This window comes from Pogona vitticeps, chromosome 5 (genome assembly GCF_051106095.1).
Source record: "Pogona vitticeps strain Pit_001003342236 chromosome 5, PviZW2.1, whole genome shotgun sequence".
Lineage (NCBI taxonomy): Eukaryota > Metazoa > Chordata > Lepidosauria > Squamata > Agamidae > Pogona > Pogona vitticeps.
In genome coordinates this window covers 110,242,392-110,263,933 of record NC_135787.1, presented here as the reverse complement: position 1 = coordinate 110,263,933, position 21,542 = coordinate 110,242,392, and the positions used below count along the sequence as shown (strand labels likewise).

The 21,542-nt window shown below is 38.5% G+C and overlaps 1 protein-coding gene and 1 non-coding gene across 2 annotated transcripts in view; one reads left to right on the top strand and one right to left on the bottom strand.

Annotated features, from left to right (window-relative positions):
* Window positions 1–21,542, bottom strand: part of CAMK1D (calcium/calmodulin dependent protein kinase ID) — a 269,715-nt gene that overhangs the window by 113,848 nt on the left and 134,325 nt on the right. The window lies entirely within an intron of this gene.
* LOC140707865 (U1 spliceosomal RNA) lies at window positions 18,435–18,598 on the top strand. Its single transcript, XR_012088024.2, has one exon. It is a non-coding gene; the product is annotated as a U1 spliceosomal RNA (small nuclear RNA).

Genomic DNA, 21,542 nt, shown 5'->3' with positions numbered 1-21,542 from the left:
AAGCTGCTTAACTAAAAACTTTTTTAAGCTCTCCTTTTCTACTATTTGTTTTCCGTTTTGTTGGATTTTGTTTATTGTTCACTATGTAATAATTTTATATTTATCTGTGTATTTTATGTGTATTTTATTAATGTTGTAAGCCACCTAGAGTGGTCATGACTGACCAGATAGGTGGGATATATAGAAATAAATGAATAAATGAATAAATGAATAATAATAATAATAATAATAATAATAATAATAATAATAATAATAATAATAATAATAATAATAATAATAATAATAATAATAATAATAATAATAATAATAATATTATTATTATTATTATTATTATTATTATTATTATTATTATTATTATTATTATTATTATTATTATTATTATTATTATAGAGGGCAAGGGAGGGATGATGTTCTGGATTTCTTTTTAAATGCTGACATCAGTGATGCTTTGAAGAAAATTAAAGTGCTGTTAAAGCACTGCTGTCTCACTGCACCAGTTAGCAACCATTAGAAACAAATGGGATTTTTTTTTTTTTTTGGTTTCCTTTTCCCTTCAAAGGCAAGGGAGATTTAAAGGGAAAGCTTCCCACTTCTCAAGCGAAGCAATGCACATATAGTGACTCATTTTTTTCTAGAATGTTGTATCTCATTAGTTTAAGATATTCAGAATGAAAGGAAACTATTAAACAAACATTACAATAAACAAGGGCATTGCATGCAACACTGGAATCAATGCACACTGGGCCCTTTGGTAAAATCATCTTTTTTCTCTCTGATATGCCAGAAACCTTGTAGGCAGTTATGCCTGGACCAATATATTTTATATTTACCAGACTTCTATTAATGACATTTGACAAACTGCAACAGGGATGTAAGTTATTAATTTAGCAATAGCATACAAAGAAGTGATAATCCTAAACTGCACAGCTAAGGATATTGTAGCTGGCTGGATACCTCAGTGTTTTAGATATTTGACTGTGGAGCCAGATGTTGGGAGTTCAATTCCCCACTATGCCTCCTGGGAGTAGAGTCAGCCTGTGTGGCCTTGGGCAAGCTGTACAGTCCAAGGACACCCTCAGAAGAAGGGAATGGTAAACCACTTCTGAGTATTCCCTACCTGGAAAACCTGAAAAGGGTCACCATAAGTCAGAATTGACGTGATAGCACAGGATTATTATTATTAAGGATATAGTAAAAGAGAAAGAAGTATTTCAGTCTCTTGATCACAACATGCTCAGATCTAAGGTTGTGTTGTTCACCTATTAAGGCTCTAAAAAGTTTTCCATTAGTGGTTGGCTGCCTTGGTGGGGGTCTTAAACAGATTGTTGTGCCTTACTGCTTTGAATGTGTTTTGATGTTGTTTTCTTTACATTTCTTTTAGTGTGGCATTTGTTTGACCCTTTTTAGTATAATTAATATTTTTAATTTTAAATATTGTTTTTTAATTATGTATGTCACTTTGGGTCCTTTTTAAGGGGAAAGGCTGGGCAAAGTATTTTAAATATATAAATATAGAAATACAGTATATAGAAATATTTGAAAAATGAACTTGTGCTTTGCAACATATCATGTTAGTAGCCAGCCAAGTATCTATATTAATTTCCCTGGAATGTATTGGTTTCTTTCTTTTTAAAGAAGTGGCATCTCACATAAAAATGAGCTACTGGGGAGGAGATAGCAATTTCAATTACAGTATGTTTGTTTTTTAATTGGCATGGAGAAGGCTTAGTGTTAGTGTTCTACAGTCACTACTGTGAAATTGCAGTTTATTTTTAAAATTTTATCTCTATGATCTTTTCCTGTTGACTATTTTCTTTAAAATTAAATATATAAAAAGCATGTTTGTTTGTTCAAAGCAGAGGCATCACCACTGAAAACAAACTTATAGAAAGCACATTTCTAGGGGGGAAAAGTCTAAACAGAAACTATCTAATGTGAAACAAACATCACCACCGTTACTATGACAACCAGTTGAAAACTTTAAAACAATGCATTCACAATTACTTAAAATATTAAACACAATGCATATCCATTGATTTCCTTTATCCTAAGAGATGCTAAAGTCATATTTTCACAAGTTTTGCATTTTGTCTTCTGCAACAGCAAAGAATGAGAAGTATTATCAGTCTAATTTGCCAAAATTATTCACATGAGCTTTTACAAGTATTTATGTGACAAAAAAGATTCAAGGCAAGGGAGAATCATATTGAAACAGAAATTAATGCCCAATATCTAGCGTGCTGCTTTAGATATGGCCAAAGCTATAGTAGGACTTCCAAGTGAGATTTTGGCTTTGTTTTCTTTGCACAGCAGCCTGCTGTGCCTTCTTCTAAAAGAGTCTTTGAAATATCTCATCTTCAAAAGAGATGGTGATGCTTGGGGATATTGTTCAGTCCATGGATTGTTTAGACTGGGGTTCCATAGGAGAAGTGTTTATGCTCCAGGCTGTTCAGCAGCTACATGAAATCTCTTTGTGTGGTCATCTAGACTGAGTCCTGGAGCACGTGGCCAGGAGTATACCAATGACATGGGACTCTGTTTTTCATTTTCATCTTTGGCAGGGGAGCTAGTAGATGTGGTGCATAAAAGCAAATAAACTGGGGCTCATTTAAATCATGCTGATGTTCTATTTGTCAGTGGTTCTCCTGATCAACTGAGTGGCATTCAAACTGTTCTGGACAAGGTTGCACTCCCCCAAAAGAAAAGGCTCAAAGCTAGGGGAGGGGGGATCTCCTGCACTACCACCATTTGCGGCACAAATGGCCTCAGGATTATACAAAGTAACCTAAGTGCTTGTTGGTCCAGTTTTAGTGGGTCTATGCTCTAGTAACCTTCATATCCATTTACTGCAGTGCACTATACATGGCGCTGCCTTTGAAGATAAGTTTGGAACATGCACCCAGTGAGAATGCATCAGCCATAGTAATGTTAGAGACTAAAACATCTGATCATATAACACCTCTTATAGTTCTGCTCCTCCAGATAGTGGTATGTTTCTAGGCCAAATTCTAAGTGCTGGTTTTAACCTCTAAAATTTTATGTGGCTCAGGAGCCCAATGCTTCACAGAATGCCTCTTCTATTGGTACTACACCTGCATTCTAAGATGAACATCTGATATTGTCCTTTAAGTGCCTTCTCCTCCAACTCGGACTCAGAAAGCAGTGGCAAGACAGAGGGCTCTTTTGGTTACAGCCTCTTATCTATGAAATATTTTCCCCCAGTCGGTGCCAGGTTAATATATTCCATTACTCTCAGGCATCTGATGGCATGTGACTAGCAATTTTTTAAAAAAAATTGACATTATGCCAACCAACCAATTCTTCTTTATGTTTTTTTTATTATTCTCAGGGAGAGGTATTATATTTTTTGGACACCTATCTGTATGTCTATTTATCTGGCTTTCTGTTTCAGACTTTTTAATGTTTCAATGTTATAAAACAACATGGCCTTTTTGTTTTTTGTTTTTTTAAGAAAAAAGCATTCTGACTAACGTTTTGCTGGCCATAATAAACCTAAGTTCAGTTGAAAATGAAACTATTCTACATTCAAATAGATGTATGAATAAATTTGCAAAGTTTTATGTTTATATAACCCACCCTCCATCCACAAGGCATTTCCCATAGAACTGAACTCTGATTTCCAGGACAGCTGCTGGCTGGGATTGGACAGAGGCTCTAAAATATTTAATTTCAGCAGAGTCAAATTATATTCATATTCCTACCAAAGTAAACCCTGCCTCTGCAGCAGCATACCAGTCAAGCATATGATTAATACAAATGCCATTCAGCTTTATTGCTTTGATTGAAAACAAAGCTACAGAACTATGATTTATAGATTCTACACACAACTGAGGTAGTGGAGGCGGTTGTTGATTTCGAGCCATTATTTTTCTCTGTGACAGATATGAGTATACTTCTAAGCAGATAACGAGACTCTTAGGACCTGGCAGCATTTAATTTTTCAATATCAGCTGTTAAAATACTTTAAAGTAGATAAATCCTGCACTAATCCTCTATTTATGACTCAGCCAATTTCACTTCGTTCGCTACTATGAAGGGTGGATATTTCTGTTTTTTGAATTATGGTTGCAGATTTCTTTCGCTGCATGAGCTGGCTGTAGTTAAATTTTCTCTACCACTTACGTAGTGGAAGGCTGTTCTCTTGCTGCCTGACAGAATCCCCAGAGAGACACGCATGTAACCTCCAAAGCTCTTATTTTGTTCCACCTCTGTAACTGCAGCAGCAACTAGAAAACTTGCAAATGCAAGTCTGTCCTTCCATTTCTTAGTGAGGGGTTTGAACAGGGGAGGGGATGGTGTGCATTGGACCCTGAAATATTAAGCACATGAATTAAATGGAAAAACAAAAGAGGTCTTGCTGGGATGATGCATTGACCAAAATCTGAGAGCAAGGCAAGAGAATGCTTACTGAGCCCCTGTCTTTCAAAGCACTCTCTGTTCTGCCTTTGTTTGCTTGCTTGCAATTTGAATTCATGTTATTAGATGCAGGCCCCTTCACGGATTGCTGCCTTGTCATGGTGAAAGGGCTTGAGTAATCCAGAGAAGCGATGGGCTATGCTGTGCAGGGACACCCAAGACGGACAGGTCACAGTGGAGAGTTCTTACTAAACGTGATCCACCTGGAGCAGGAACTGGCAAGTCACTCCAGTATCTTTGCCAAGAAAACTCCATGAACAGAAACAAAAGGCTAAAAGATATGATGCTGCAAGATGAGCCACTCAGGCCGGAAGTCGTTCAATATGCTATTGAGGAAGAGCAGAGGACAAGTACAAGTAGCTCCAGAGCTAATGAAGTGGTTGGGCCAAAGCCGAAAGGACGCTCAACTGCGGACATGTGTGGAAGTGAAAGGAAAGTCCGATGCTGCAAAGAAAAATACTGCATAGGAACCTGGAATGTAAGGTCTATGAACCTTGATAAGCTGGGTGTGGTCAAACCGGAGATGGCAAGAATAAACATTGTCATCCTGGGCGGACAGAGTGCCTGAAGAACTATGGATGGAGGCTCATAACATTGTACAGGAGGCAGCAATAAAAACCAACCCAAAGAAAAGGAAATGCAAGAAATCAAAGTGGCTGTCCAACGAGGCCTTAGAAATAACAGAGAGGAGAAGGGAAACAAAATGCAAGGGAGATAGGGAAAGTTACAGAAAATTGAATGCAGACTTCCAAAGAATAGCAAGGAGAGACAAGAGGGCCTTCTTAAATAAACAGTGCAAAGATATAGAGGAAAATAATAGAAAAGGAAAAAGCAGAGATCTGTTCAAGAAAATTGGAGCTACTAAAGGAACATTTTGTGCAAAGATGGACACAATAAAGGACAAAAATGTTAGGGACCTCACAAAAGCAGAAGATATCAAGAAGAGGTAGCAACAATACACAGAGGAATTATACCAGAAAGATTTGGATGTTCCGGACAACCCAGATAGTGTGGCTGCTGACCTTGAGCCAGACATCCTGGAGAGTGAAGTCAAGTGGGCCTTAGAAAGTATGACTAACAACAAGGCCAGTAGAGGTGATGGCATTCCAGTGGAAATATTTAAAATCTTAAAAGATGATACTGTTAAGGTGCTACACTCAATATGCCAGCAAGTTTGGAAAACTCAACAGTGGCCAGAGGATTGGAAAAGATCAGTCTACAACCTGATCCTGAAGAAGGGCAGTGCCAAAGAATGTTCCAATTACTGTAGAATTGCACTTATTTCACACGCTAGCAAGGTTATGCTCAAAATCCTACAAGGTAGGCTTCAGCAGTATGTGGACCGAGAACTCACAGAAGTACAAGCTGGATTTCGAAGGGGCAGAGGAATTAGAGACCAAAATTCTAACATGCACTGGATTATGGAGAAAGCCAGAGTGTTCCAGAAAAATATCTACTTCTGCTTCATTGACTACGCAAAAGCCTTTGACTGTATGGACCACAGCAAACTATGGCAAGTTCTTAAAGAAATGGGAGTGTCTGATCACCTTATCTATCTCCTGAAATCTCTATGTGGGACAGGAAGCAACAGTTAGAACTGGATATGGAACAATTGATTGTTTCAAAACTGGGAAAGGAGTATGACAAGGCTGTATATTATCTCCCTGCTTATTTAACTTATAATCAGAATACATCATGCGAAAGGCGGGACTAAATGAATCCCAAGCTGGAATTAAGATTGCCGGACGAAATATCAACAACTTCCCATATGCAGATGATACAACTCTGATGGCAGAAAGTGGGGATGAATTAAAGAACCTCTTAATAACGGTGAAAGAGGAGAGCGCAAAAAATAAAACTAAGATCATGGCCACTGGTCCCATCACCTCCTGGGAAATAGAAGGGGAAGATATGGAGGCAGTGACAGATTATATCTTCCTGGGCTCCATGATAACTGCAGATGGTGACAGCAGCCATGAAATTAAAAGACGCCTGCTTCTTGGAGGAAAGCAATGACAAACCTTGACAGCATCTTAAAAAGCAGGGACATCACCTTGTAAACAAAAGTCAGCATAGTCAAAGCTATGGTTTTTCCTGTAGTGATGTATGGAAGCGAGAGCTGGACCATAAAGAAAGCTGACTGCCAAAAAATTGATGCTTTTGAATTGTGGTGCTGGAGGAGACTCTTGACAGTCCCTTGGACTGCAAGGAAAACAAACCTATCCATTCATAAGGAAATTAACCCTGAGTGCTCGCTGGAAGGACAGATCCTGAAGCTGAGGCTCCAATACTTTGGCCATCTCATGAGAAGACTCCCTGGAAAAGACCATGATGTTGGGAAAGAGTCAAGGCAAAAAGAGAAGAGGATAACAGAGGACGAGTTGGACAGTGTCACCGAAGCTACCAATATGAATTTGACCAAACTCCGGGAGGCAGTGGAAGACAGGAGGGCCTGGCGTGCTCTGGTCCATGGGGTCACGAAGAGTCGAACACGACTTAATGACTAAACAACAATAACAACAAAAATATTCAGAACTTGAAAATATTTGCTTTTTAGAATAACATTTCCCAAATCCCCCAGCAAGCATGGCCAGTTGTATTCCAGCTGTTGTGCATTATTGGAGCTGTAGTCCAAAAGGGTGACTTTTCCAGGCTTCGATTAGCAATGCAGAGAAGTCAGACTAAATAAATCCACTTGGCTTTTTTCCTGCTGAGGAGGAATGTGGAAGGAAGATGTGCCCACAACAAAGACTCTACTGTATTTACAAGTGGCACCTACAATGAAACTTGCAGCACAGAGTGTTTCTATTCACTGCCTAAATCAACCGTGCCCTTTCCCACAATAACCCATCCCAATCCCCCCTTCACTTGATATTCTATTCCTACCCCAGCAAAGGGTATTTTGTGGCCACCAAACTTACACAAGCGTTGTCCAGGGGCATTGGGGGAGGGACTGCCATTCCTTTCAGGGAGGGTTTGCCCCTGATTATGTACATTTTTAAAACCCTTAGGCTTTATCCCAGTCTGCAGATACATCCCCTTCTTAAAAGCAGATAGTATTCCAGCATGGGTAATGCATAAGCGGTGACACCTCTGAGCTGTGAAAACAGAGGGAATGGCAGGAACCCACCCCCCATTCCCCAAAAAAGGTTGGAATGCATCCCAGATATGTATGCGTCACCCGAGCTTGTGATTGAGCAAGCTGATAGAAACAGAAGGCATCATCAAAGACTTAAATTACTGTCATAACCTGGGCCTCACTTTGAGTGCAATTTTTATGTGTTTATATATTCATTTTTGAATATCTGAAAGTGCAACCACCCTGTATGCAAATCAATAGAAACAAGGCTTCTGCATTCCACTAAGTGCTTGGTTTCAACTGGAAGGTGGTCTGCTGGAGCAATTCACTCAGCCCCATTTCCAGCTTTTAATATAAGCAACCGGTTGAACTACAGGGCAGCAAAATCTCTCCAACTAACAATAAAGACACAGGAAACATTATTCTTCATGGTTCTTATATGCTATTCACCGAGCTCAGACTACAAAGCTTAGACTAAAATAATGGACAACGATGCATGGTTCTTGGAGGTTACATTTCAGTGCCACCTGAAACAGGAAACTTGCAGGGACAATAAACTGTATATACTTTGGCAGTAATGTTAGCAGGATTTCTGGTTTGTTTGTTTTTTATTTTCTGGTGTTTTTTTTTTTTGGTGTTTTTTTTTTTGAAAAAGCTTTAAATATTTCATCCTGAAAAGGCTGAGAAAGAAAGAGCAGGAACAGCTGCTACTTTTGAGGAGTTGGGAGTGAAGAGCCTGAAGAGGGACACACTCATGCCCAATCCCAGCTATATGAAATATTTTAATCTCTCTGGACAAAACTAACTTCCATCCCTGTGAACATTAATTAACACATAACTTCCTGATATGTAATACTATCCCTAGCTAATAAATTGAAATTTGTAATTTTATGATTTTATATATTTTTATACTGTTTCGTTTTATTTTGTAAGCCGCCCCGAGTAGACATGGTCTAGAGGGGCGGGGTAAAAATCAAATAAATAAATAAATAAATAAATAAATAAATAAATAAATAAATAAATAAATAAATTCACTTGGGGAAAAGTGCCAGACTGGGGAGGCCAATTTTATAGACTCATCATCATCATCATAGAGTTACAGAACTGAAAGTGATTCTTTGGATCACTGAGTCCAGATCCTATCAAGAATGAATATTGGAGAATTGAATTCCCAAACTCTAGCTCCTCAACCAGATACCTAAAACACCGAGCTATCCAGCAGTTCTTTTATAAAAAGAGCACTTTTGAAGGAGCCAATAACAGATGTGCCACTAGGAGGTCAGGGTGAGAACCCACATGGCATTCTTTATAAGTTCTATTACGTATTGAAAAAAATATATTTAAAAAAAAAATTTTAAGTATATGTGCCCACAGCTTCTACCTGACTGCAAGATCTTGGGATGTTGCAACTTTGAAGTACTGTAATTTTCAGGTACAGGTACAGAAACCTTTATTGGCATGCTGCATAAATAAAACAATAAGACAATAAAATACCGGGAAAGGATTCATTACTGGGGGGAGGAGGAACCAGGAAATCATGATTGGAGCCCCTCGTTTTGGGGGAGCAAGCAATGTAAATAAACAAAGTATTTCTGTTATGTAAAATTGTTTATACGTATACTTATTGTATTATCTTTTAATTGTTGTTAGCCGCCTAGAGTGGTCCTGACACGACCAGATAGGTGGGATATTAATTAATTAATTAATTAATTAATTAATTAATTAATTAATTAATTAATTAATTAAATAAATAAATAAATAATTAAATAAATAAATAAATAAATAAATAAATAAATAAATAAATAAATAAATAAATAAATAAATAAATAAATAAGCTTGATAGATAAACAAGATAGATAGGTTTCTAAACTGAGCCCCATCATAGTGGTAAGATGCCAAACACATCAAGACAAAGACAACAGGACACCTTGATATCACAAAACAATTTGGTCCCAGAAAATTTCCCATTCATGTTTTACATAGACCTGCACCCAACTACCTCCACATGCATATTACTAGTTGTTCACAACAAAATATAAGCAGATGACATAGCATGGAAATATATTCTTTAAATTGGCAGGGAGTAACAATTCCAAATAAATTAAATAACTGGTAAGAAAAACATTCTCATGCAATCAAACACAAGAGACAGGTTATTACATGACAAATCAGGAAGTATTTTCTTATGTACTACACCCAATACTGTACAGTATTTGCTTTTGAGTCCTTTCATGTGAAATCATTACTCAAGGAACAATTAGCAACATGTTTGTTTTTGTGTATGCAGTAGAGACAACCTTGATCTTTCTCAGCCTGTTTATAATATGAAGCTGGCATACTGTTTTGTTTTATTTTGTAAGCCGCCCCGAGTAGACATGGTCTAGAGGGGCGGGGTAAAAATCAAATAAATAAATAAATAAATAAATAAATAAAGCCACCCCTGGCATTTCCTTATCAAAAGGAAAAGAAACAAATTACAGTGATGGTAGTGTGCATGCAACACATCCAATTGCCTACAGTTTGAGGTGTGTTTAAAACAGCAACAATGGACAATACAAAGGCTTAAGAACTAGTATATGGCCCAACTCTGCCTTAGTGTTTTATTGTTCATTAACAACAATTAAAAAACAAAACAAAACCGATAGTATCACTTTACCTATACCGAGAATCTGCAGATACAGTAGGGAAGATGAAACAACACAAGGTGAGAGACAAGAAATGTCTCTCCTATGTAACTTTGTGGAAATGAAATAGGGTACTTTTGCACTGACTGATCACATGTGACGAGCAGTAGCTCTTCAGCTTCTCAAGACCGAGGTCTTTTCAACGGGAGATGGTGGCAAAGGACCATTTGCCCAGAGAGAATGTGAGAGAACCCCATCAGCAATTGGCTTTTCCTAAGTTATCTTACTGGACAAAATATATTGTTCTCCCGCTGCTATGGCACCTAATACAGTATACAGAATCCACCTAAGCCTCCCACAGCCTCACTGCATAACCACACACGAACATTCATCACTTGTGGTGACTTGTCTGTGTAAGTGACACTTTACATTGATCTCCTTCATTAAAACTATCTCAGAATAGTTTCTGCATCTGCATTTAGTTTCTAGTTCTCACAGCACAAAAGTAGGGACTTTTAATGCTTCAGTTGTAATTCCCTGAGCAACTAGACAAGCATTTGTCCTGCTGCTAGTGTCAGGTTCCCCACTGTTCAATAGTTGCTCTCTCAACTATACAATGTTGGCACTAATCACAAGTAGATTTGATCTTTCAGCATCAGTATGCAGTATATTTTAATCAGGCAGCAGGGCTTGTGGTTTGTTTGTTTGTTTGCAGAGTTTTCAGCTGCATAAATTAGTCTTCCTTTTGGCTTGTGTGAACATTGATATTGGTCTTTTGGGGCAGTTGCTGGGGTTGTCCCATTGACATCACTGATGATGTGCAGAGTGGGGAGTTGTATGAGTGAATCCTATTCATTTTGACTGCCTTCTGCTTCTACTGGTAAGGACTACAAATGCAATGCAACTTATACATTGCATTCTAAGAATACAGTACTGTAGGATTCTTTTATCCACACGGGATTAGTTTCAAGCCCCCCTGTGGATGCTGAGAAATGTGGATTATAGTGAACACTCTCCTGCTCTCATTGATTATGTGGAAAGTGAAGGCAAATGAGCCCACGGAAGCCCCAGCCCTCTCTTTGATCCATGCAAACCCAATACAGTGGGCCCTCGACTTACGAACGGCCCTAGTTACGAACATTTCGGGTTATGAACCCGATCTCATCGCAAGTAGTAAACCCTACTTGCGAACTCAGATCAGGTTACAAACCCAAAAGGCAGGGAGAAAGGGTGGGAAATTCGAATTTCCTGCCCTTCCTCCCTGCCTTTGGAGCTTTCAAAGGGCTTCCTCCGACATCGAAGGAAGCCTTCTGAAAGCTCTATGAAGCCAAAAAGGCAGGGAGAAAGTGCGGGAAGTTCGAACTTCTCCCGCTTTCTCCCTGCCTTTTTGGCCTCGGAAGCAAGCCGGCCGGCCAGGGAGAAATCGGCTCCCTCCTTCCACCAGGTAAATCAGCAGGCAGCAGGAGGAGCTGCCACTGCCACTTCCCTGGAGAAAGCTTGCAAGACAAGAGGCCTTAAGCAGCCAGAAGCCATGTTATGTATTCTTCATAGCATGCTCTCTGGCTCCCTCTATGGCATGTGAAAATAATTTTTTCTGGATTTTTTCTTTCAATATTTTAAATATTTTCAGCCCACAGATTAATGAAACAGCAGATACTGATTCCACAGATAAGGGGTCCTACTGTATATTTTTTTTCCCTCCTGGTTTAGTGCTAGAGCACTAAACTGATATAGCACTAATTAAAATGCTCACCATGTCCTGTCCGTTCAGTGCTATTTCACTTACCTTTTTTTTTTTTTTTTTTTTTTTTTTGAAAAAGAAGGCATTTGAATTCTGGTAAAAGAATGGGTAAAGGCTGATGATATTGGCAGTGAAGGATATGGGGTAAGTAAGGCTGTGTGACTTATAGACACTTGAAACACACCTTTCTGGGATAATTAAATGTTACTGTGAGAACTGTGACAGCAATTTAAATGGCAGCGTGCAGTATAGAGGAGATCTGTAAAGAGCTTCCTTTCAGATTTATTCACATGGGTGATTATTCCTTGACACAGGGCTCTCCTTCCTTATATTTTATATTGCAGAGTGCTATGGACTTGGTGTTTATTTTCCCTCCGATTTCCATTATTAAGTTTTTATAAAGAAATATTAAACACCATAGATAAAGCTTTCTGGTAACTAACAAAAAACTACCTTCCCCACCCCCTGATTTAGACAGTTCAACACCATTAACTGACTGAATAATATTTGATAGATAATAGTATAGTAGTATAATGAATTAGGGCATTCATAATTAGGGAAGTCCAAAAGAACAGAGCATTTTGAACAAGCGGTAAGTATTTTTATCTACACCACAGGAGCAGGTTGTTTGTAAAGCTAATGAGTCCTAAATGCCCATTCAGGACAAAGTCACCCTCCAATATACAGTATGTTGGATTAAAAAAAGATAGCTCAGAACCATATATTGTTGTTGGGAAACAGAATTTAATCTCTCTACTCCCATGAGGGCAGCATCTAAGCTTAATGGGTAGGAGGAAATCTAAGCAGATGGCAGATGATATCACCATCTTGACTAATAAAGAACAGAAGCAGATCAACTTTGCAAGGACTAGTACCACAACAACACTGTTAGTGGCAGATCAAACGTAACTGATAGGATTGTTCTGATAATAATGGTGCATATGTGTGTTTGTGTCTGTGCATTTGTATGTAGAACTTTTAGAAAATGGGTATCAATATGATGTATTTAAAACACATTAAGGTTAGACTCAAAACTATGTACTGTTTTAAAATATCTAAAGTTTTCAGATTTAAATTATGTAATTCATAAATGCAGCTAGGAATACCTTGTTTCCCCGAAAATAAGACCTAACCTGAAAATAAGACCTAGTATGATTTTTCAGGATACTCATAATATAAGCCCTACCCCAAAAATAAGCCCCAGTGAAGTGAAACCCCGCCCTCCGTCACTGTGCAGCAACCAGAAGAAGATGACATGACTGTATTTGAATCAATGTAGACTGTTGTACATGAAAAAAAATAAAACATCCCCTGAAAATAAGCCCTATGGCACTTTGGAGCAAAACTTAATATAAGACCCTGTCTTTCAGGGAAACATGGTAGTTTTACAAAGTGTTGGAGATCTTTCAGCAGATTCGAAAAATTAGGAAGGTGAAAGAAAATGTGGGCTATCTCAATATTAATTTGTCAAAATAATGGCAGAAATTATCAACAAATTTGTGAAATACAGAAAACTAGGGACAAATTATATTTAGAATACACCTGCTAATGATGACCAAATAAGCTAGCAGACTGATGAATACTTTTTTTTTTGAACTACACTGCTTAAAAAACTGTAATAATGAACAGTTTTTACCTTTAGAGGGAAATGTTCTATAAATTTTTGAATTATGAAAGGTGGTAATGTATATAACCTTTTTATTACAATTTACTATATTTGTTTATGTTTCATAGAAAGATGTGCTTGTGGTGTTTGGGTGAAGAATTGGGGGGGGGGATATATTTCTAATTAAATAAATAAGAAAAGTTCAAATTATCCAAACACAACTTGATATAACACACACAAGAAACCTCCACAAAAGCTCACATTAAAATATTTTTCCTTGGGTTTTGCCTGAAGAGCCGGCACAGACTAACACGATTACCTCTTCTAAATCTACAAGAAATTGATGATTATAGGTTAATTTTAATATGTTTGGATATTTGTGTGCTACTTTGTGTTATAATGTAACTAGCAGAAAACAAGGATGTTCAAGAGCATCTTTATGGATTCATATTTATAGCAGACACGTGCAGAACTGAAAGACAAACTCTTAAAGAGCCTCGTGGCGCAGTGGTTAAGCTGCTGTACTGCAGCCAAAACTGTGCTCACGACCTGGGGTTCAATCCCAGGTAGCCGGCTCAAGGCTGACTCAGCCCTCCATCCTTCCGAGGTCGGTAAAATGAGTACCCAGCTTGCTTGGGGGAGCGATGTGTAGCCTGCATAATTAACTTGTAAACCGCCCAGAGAGTGCTTTAAGCACTATGGGGCGGTATATAAACAGCACGCTTTGCTTTGCTTTAATGCTTAACATGAGTTAACTGCCTTTCTGTATAAAAATAAAAAACGGTGACTCTTTTGGGCTGACTGGTGGGTTCTTTAGGCAATTTGAAAATGCAGCTCTATCAGAGAGAATATTGACTTGTCAGTCTCCACTGAAAGAGATGGAAATGCACAGAGGAGATCCAAAGCAGGATCTGGCCTTGTGGTCTTTAAGCACTTGAAGTTCATGTCAGCAGTCCTGCTTTATCCTGTCAAAACTGAACAGCTCCAGATTTTCATAAATTAGAAACAACAAGTGAAAATCTACAGAAATAAGAAAAAAAATCAATAGATCAGCAATTTTTGCACAGATTCTATCAAAGTAGACTTTACTGCTATTAAAGTTCAACACAGTTGAAAGATAAACACATTTTTATTAATTCTACACCATTTCTTTTCAAGGAAAAACAACTACATGGAGAATTTGTCTATTTATGAAAATTATTTTGATCTGCCTGAACTAGATTTTACTTTCACTTAACTACCAAGAAGTAAATACTAAGTTTCCATGCATAATTTCCTGGAACTGAGTGCATTTGGAATTACTGAGACTTAATACCAATAATAGTAATTTCATTTTATCAAGCTGATGTCAATTTATGGGGACTCCTTTTAGGGTTTTCTAGGTTTACCATTCCCTTTTTTGGTTTGTGTGCATGTGTATGCTTTCTGACTGTGCAACTTGCCCAAGGCCACACAAGACTATCTCATCTCCTACAAGGCAAAGTGGGGAAACAAACTCATGACCTCTGGAGATGCCACATCTCACTGAGCTATCAAGTCAGTTCCCAGTAAATCTGAATAGGGCTGGGATGAACATTATATTGACTCTGTTGCAGGTAAAAAACTGAGCTTGTAGTAAAAAGCAAGCAGAATGACAAAATCAAGTTAGAAACATAATTGTTTTTCTTTGCATATTAATGGATTTAATGTTACTTTGAAACCTTGGAATTTTAATTATCTTTTATTAATATCACATACATTCCAACTAGAAATTTATGTGGTACATTTGTCTTTTCAAGAAGCCACTATGGATTTGAGGTTTCTGGACGAGGAACAATAGTTGCAGAAGCTGTCAAGAAAGAAGTGAACAGTCAAGGAGTAAGTTCTAACCAAATACTGACCTCCACAGTATCTGTAGTGGATGACATCCCTGATGTTTAGTGCAATGGGAGGAAGTGGAGAAATAGATGAATTGGAGGAATAGAGGGAGATTCTCTCATGTTTCACTGATTGGAGAGGCAGATGGCAGCAGGAAGAGTTCTGTTACTATCCAATTTGTTGGCTTGATGGCTTTTGTTTCTTTTGTTGTTATGTGCCTTCACGTCCGGACTGACTTATAGAGACCCTAACAGAACTTTTAAGAGAAATGAGATATGTAAGGAGTGGTTTTACCAGTTCTAGTGGGCTTCCATGGCTGAGTGAGGATTCAAACCCAGGCCTCCTGTGTCCTAGTACAACAACACCACGGGTATCCAGTGTTTAATTTCTTACAATAGGCATAAAAATAATAAATGTAATGTCAATGCAATGTGCTATTAAGCATGCATTGCTAAATATTCCTATCCTAGAATAAGTAATTCCTGATGCGAGGCTTTAAAACTTTCAATCTTTCACACCCAAATTTCTCATATTTATGTAAAACTTAGTTTTTCTAAGGTTAAAGTGATGATACACATCTCCATCAAGACTGTCTACAAAAGTCTCTCCCCCTTGTGAGTGCTGGTATATCAAAAGAAGAGGCAAATGGCCCCAATGAAAAGAAAAACCACCTTTAAATGTCATATGAGTCAAAGCTTGGAAATTTTTCTGGTTTTGGACTACACCCCAGAGTTCCTCACCCAACCTAACCAGTGGTCACCATGCTTGCTGTTACACTGTGGGAGCAATACTCCAAAATAAAAAGAAAAATCCCCAAGTTCTATCCTAGAGCAGCACTGATGCTGCTACTTTGCGAGTTTCTTGCACTCCTGATAATGGATTTTTCTAGCAATGTGCTCGGGAATCCCTTAATGTTCTTGTCAAATATATGCTCTGTTAAAACTGTTGTTTTCAACTGTGTTTTAGTATTGATTTTACTTACTGTTTTTAATATTATACTTGTTTAATTCTTTCTTAAACTGGTATACATTTGTATACTTACTGTCTTAGCTTTTAAATATTGTCTTTTTAATTATGTAAGCTGCCTTGGGTCCTTTTAAAGGAGAAAGGTGGAATATAAATAAATAAATAAATAAATAAATAAATAAATAAATAAATAAACAAACAAACAAACAAATAAACAAATAAACAAATAAATAAATAAATAAATAAATAAATAAATAAATAAATAAATAAATAAAAGTACTCCACAGTTCTGGTTAAGCCTTCTAATATGAGCTGGGGGGGGGGAATGAACTCTTCATGCCTGAGTCAGTTGACCAGTCAGACCCCTTTCTTCTTTCCCCTGCAGGCATTTCCTTTGTGTTGGCTGACTCCCCCACTGAACTCCTAACTCAGCATGCTGGACATCAGAAGTAAAGGGAGGCGGGAAGGGAGGAAGGGAAATCTTGTACTGTGGAGAAGCAGACAGATTGCAAGTTCGTACAAATTCCTGGAGGCATATTGATGCAATTGCACAGATCAGATCCTGTTCTATTTCTGATATTAGTGGGGTCTGTTTGGCCCATATTTGGGATCAATTAAAAAAATACACTTTCCAAATTTCAAAGGGAAGCAAAGTTTTTAAAAGCTCACTTATGAGCCTAACTGGGTGGGGCTGTACTGTCTCATCTACAGCGCCACTCATCAAAATTAGTGTTTTCAAGGTATAGTATAGCAATATGGATTCTGCCCCAACCAACCACAGACAGAATACAGGTGGATAATACTAAGCCCCTTCTTCACAGCAGCCCCAGGAAGTTCTCATCCATTGGAGGAACACATACCTTAAAAATAAATAAATATATAAATAAGCTGTCTTGCACTGAAGACCTCTTGTTTGTATTTGCTGCAAAAGAGAATTTGCTCAGTCATGTGGAAGTACATTCACAGTGCTAGAAAGAGCAATTAAGCACCTGTGGAGGCTGAGAAAAGCTACAATGAAATGAGAGTAGAAAATAATGTGTGCTTCTTTCTCTTCCCAATCCTCTATTTCAGTTTTTTCTCATGGCAACAGCCCTGCTGCTACTGGGTTCATACCAGAGTGCTGGCCTTGGGCACTGTAACCCAAACAGCAATACTGGCCACCCCTGGAATGTGTGCACATGAGTGTACATTTTGAACTGTAGAGGCTCAGAAATAGAAGTTGCTCTGCAATCCTGCAACTGCATGTCCCAAAAGGCTTCTGCACCAGGAGACTGAAGAGGTGCCCAGTAAAATACAGTGGTGCCTCGCTAGATGATTGCCTCACAAAATGAGGAATTCGCTAGACGATGACTTTTTGAGCGATGTTGTGCTTCACAAAATGATTGTTCCTATGGGCAATTTTCGCTGGACGATGTTTGGGTCCTTGCCTCACAAGATAGGTTTTTTAAAAAACACTGTTTCGCAAGACAGTCCCCCCCCCCAATTGGAACACATTAATTACATAAGACCTACATTTTTATCCCAAAAAAGTGGGGGAGAAAGTGTATGCTGATGGCTTTCCAGGGTCTGCCTCCTAGAAAAACAGCAGCATACACTTTCTCCCCCACCTTTTTTAGGATAAAAAAGTAGATCTTATGTAATCAATGTGTTTCAATGGGGGGTACCATCTTGCAAAGCCTCACCAATGGGGCTATGGCTGCAAATTTAAATTGTAGAGGATGGTGAAGACAGCCAGGAACCAAAGGGTAAAGAGATTGTAAAAAACAACAACAGAGAAATCACAAACATAATGCCCCCATTAACACAAATTATGCAGTTGAGTTCCCCACATTTGGGGAAATCACAGGGATCAGCAGCACACCCAAAGTTCAACAGATGAGCCTCCCCCTGGGAAAAACATTTTTACAACATGGTATAATACCTGTGCACTAGAGGATTGTGGGAGGAACACCTAGCCCCTGACGGGGGTCCTGCAGGGCACCCCAAAACACTGAGGAGCTCTCTTGGCCTCTGGCAGGACTGGGGCTATGCAGCCCTGTACTGAGTGGGAGGTGCAAACAGGGGGTATCCATGACTTGGGGGGTTAGGGGAAAGAAGGGGGTAGGAGATGCAAGAGCCATTCCAACTCATACCTTGCAGGGGAAATGGCATGCCATAAAAGTGGTTTTCCCAGGGGGAGGCTCATCCATTGCACTTTGGGTGTGCTGCTGATCCCTGTGTTTTCCCCAAATGTGAGGAACTCAACTGCATAATTTGTGCTAATGGGAGATGACACTTGTGATTTCCCTGTTTTTTCTAGATTCCTTTTCACCTCTCTTTCTCCTCATCAGAACCTACTGCAAAGGCAGCAAGTCCTGGTGATGTCTTGTATTACATTCTTTTTCTTTTTCTCCCCTGTGGTAAAGGATCAGGGCAAAAAAGTCATCATTATCAGGAGCCGGGGGGGGGGCTGCTTGACTCCTTTTACCCTCTTTCTTTGTTGCTGGAAAGAAAAAGAGGGGGAAGGCTATCTGAGACCCATTGAATTTCCAAAGGCAGTGCAGGTAAGGGGATTGCTTTTCCCCAATATAGTATGGGGAAATGTGTTTTGCAAGACGATGTTTTCTATGGACAATTTTCGCAAGACAGTAATTTCCCCCCCAATTGGAACGCATTAAATGGGTTTCAATGCATTCCAATGGAGAACTGGGTTTCACAAGACAATGTTTTCACAAGACAGCAATTTCCATGGAACGAATTAAAATTGTCTTGCAAGGCATCATTGTAATGCCTCTTAACCTCTTTTTGAAGGTTGTCTTCCTCCAGAGACTGAGAAACACAATGGTCATTGCACAGAAACTTACAATACCAACATCGCTATTGTTTTCTAGTTCAAGACTGACACCAAAACACAGACACGCTAATTTTTTTAAAAATAAGAACTCCCAGTGGCCGTGCTAGCTGGGGATTCTGGGAGTCTTGATCTAAAAAAGTAACTTTTCCAACCTCTAGCTACCATCACAAACCTTTCTGTCCCTTCCTTCTGTCAGGCACAGAAACAGGAGAAATGAGGAACATGATCAACAGGCACTGCAAAAAGCGTAAAAGAAAATAAGGAAAGTTTGTTTCCTTCTAGCTGTTTTCACCCAGCTTTGCCCAAAGGGAGGACAACCCAAGAGAGCATTTTGTGCCACCTCTGTGAATAACTGAAACTTTCAGGGGAGGTCTTAAGGGCTCATTCTTTTTGAGGATAAAAATACTGTAGACTTCTAGTGAGTTTATATTATCTGCTTTATTTACAAAGACACAAATTTAGCAGGTGGAATGCAAACAAGCAACCAAATGCAGAACATTAGTCTTAATTCAATATCAGTTTAGCATGGCAGCATCTTTTATCTTGAAGCTTCTTCGAAAAGCCTAAATAATATTTTCCTCTTTTAACTCAAAGCCATTCTTTACCATTCTCTACTCCAATTAACGATTAAAAACCAACCAACCCAATTACTTACATTTCTCAAAGGAGTACAAGTTCATGGGTATGACACAAGTTCCAGTAGCTTGAGGAAGTCAGAAACTACCAAGTCCTTATCATCCACATCAAGGGGTCATGAGGAAAGGGGGGGGGAACCCCATGAGAAGAAAGCTGCCAAAGTTTTAAAACTGTCCTTAACAGCAGCTGGACAGCAGAAATTTAGCAAGTGAATGTTTTATGATTGCTTGATCACTATGACAAGATGGCCGTTTAATCAAAAGGGGAGAAAATGTCACTAGCATGCTTGATCCTCTGTCTTTCTTTTTAGTATAGTTAGTGATTTATCAGATTTGGAGGAAGAACAGCAAGAAAGAGAGAGGGCAAGTGTTCTTCCCCCATTTTATTTTTAGCTATGTACTCAAGATCAGCTTCCACCATCTGAAGGAAACTCCTGTCCAGATGATATAAACTTCTATCATTTATAGCTAGCACCACCATTTTCCCTTCTGACTGTGAGTGGTGAACTATAGTGCTTCAGACCTGGACAGCAAGCACCAGGCTGAGAATGCTGACTTAGTTGTAACTTTACCCTAGAATCACAAAACACTATTGAGCATTCCTTCTAGTCTTATCAAATCCAGGTGAGCAACTCCCTTTTTTTTTAATTATCAGCCTGCCACTATTTTTTATTATTGTTTCTGTTGTTGCTGCTGCTGCTGTTTTGTGTCGACGATTATTCATTTTTAGATTTTATCTTCTACCCTTCCTGTGAGATGACAATCCAGGGTGACTAAAATTGTGCATTATTAAATGCAGAATCTACAAATCACAAATCAATTCAATGTAACAACAATAACCAGAACAACAGCAATAATGTTTGACAGGAATTAAAGCAGTTGGAAATAACTGGGCTGTTCTTCTAACAGTGATCATCAAAGCTGGCCCTGCAGCACACAGAGCTGCTTATCAAGCTGAAAACAACTCAACCAGCCAGTAAAACAGCAGCACATACAACAATAAAACCTACTAGTTTGGCAATGGAAACACTGCATTTTGGTTTCTAGAAAATCTGGATGGATCCCAAATTTTCAAACTATGTTTTCATTTTCTGTTCTTATCTGTTTCCTTGGATAAATATCTCAGAGCGAGGTTTCAATATTCACATTATGGTTCTTTCCACTACAGAGAATATGGATTCCTGCAAGGAGGCAAAGCAAAAAAAAATCTAGGGTAGCACTACTTAAAATCTCTCTCTCTCTCTCTCTCTCTAATTTATTAACTGCTTTCTTGCCCACTAGGGCCTCCAAACCAATGTACGTACAATGTATTCAATTAAAAAATTGATTAAAACAATGGTAATGCCAGTTTTAAAAACCAAAGGCCAGACAGAAAGTTAAACTCTTTGTCAGAAGATCACCAGGGATGGAGGAAGCCTGGTTTCCTTTGCATGGAAGTTCCATGACAGAGGACTTGCTACAGTAAACAAGAAAAACATGATGCACATATGGAAGCAACATTTGAAGATCAAGTTCAAACAAAGGTTTTAGCTTTGGATCTTAGTTCATAAATGTGCATTCTGTGTGGTATTCATTGGTAGGCAAGAAAGCAATTAATAAATTTGATGGCTGGCTGGATGGACAGACAGATAATGCTAATAGGCTTAGTCATATTTTGCTAAACAACCATTGTGACTTTTAAGCCACTAGATGGCAACAAACATGAAACATTCAGAATACTGCAGTGATGCAGTACTGTCTTGATGCAGGGAATAACACCATGTC